General features: G+C 34.0%; 1 protein-coding gene across 1 annotated transcript in view; it reads right to left on the bottom strand.

Moving 5' to 3' along the window:
* Positions 1-824, bottom strand: part of LOC119592499 (ras-related protein Rab-32B-like) — an 11432-nt gene that overhangs the window by 9071 nt on the left and 1537 nt on the right. The window lies entirely within an intron of this gene.

Genomic DNA, 824 nt, shown 5'->3' on the forward strand with positions numbered 1-824 from the left:
TAACAATGCCAGCTCCATTTGGATATATCATTACATCTAAATGCATTCCTAATCAGTTTGAATTCAATTAATAACTGTAACTAAAATAACACTGCCAACAAGTTGTGATTCTTATTATCTCTTCAAGGAAAATGCTTGCTTTATTGAATTGATTAAAGTAGTACAAATCCTATACCATATATTTCAGACACTCTAACATTGCCAAATGTTCAGATAGCAACAGTACATTCGTACCTCACTTCACTTCTGCTAGTACTCTATAAAAGGCTTAACTTTGCAGATCAAGCAGGTGGCTCCATCTATCACTTTCCTCTATTTTTTTTTTAATTGCAATTCCTGACTACCCAATTTATTTACTAACAATAACTAAGTAATAAAATAAGTGAAAGGTACCCTTAAATTAACAAGCCAAATACAAGCCAGGATGGTGTCATATAACACATAACATTTGGATCCTTAAGATGTCTGAAGCAGTTTCAAGAAAGTCATTATAAGGTGAAGATGTACTTACTGCTGTTGTGGTTTTGATAAAGCATATAAATGAGGATGTACCCAAGAGGTTTATCATAAAAAAGGAACCCGTCCAATTCATCCTAACATAACAAACATTGGTAGTTTGAGTGATTACAAGTGGTTTTCCATTCAAAGAAGTCATCTTTAAATCCAATTTGTGAACCTCCCACCATAGAACCATGCTTTTCCACTGGTCTCCTGATCCTATTCAAAATGAAAGGGGAATGGAGGTTACCAAATAGAGAAAATAAAAATTTCTGATGCAAAATTATGAATCTTCTCCAGCCCAGGAAACCCCATCAACATGAAGT

Source organism: Penaeus monodon, chromosome 30, assembly GCF_015228065.2.
Source record: "Penaeus monodon isolate SGIC_2016 chromosome 30, NSTDA_Pmon_1, whole genome shotgun sequence".
NCBI lineage: Eukaryota > Metazoa > Arthropoda > Malacostraca > Decapoda > Penaeidae > Penaeus > Penaeus monodon.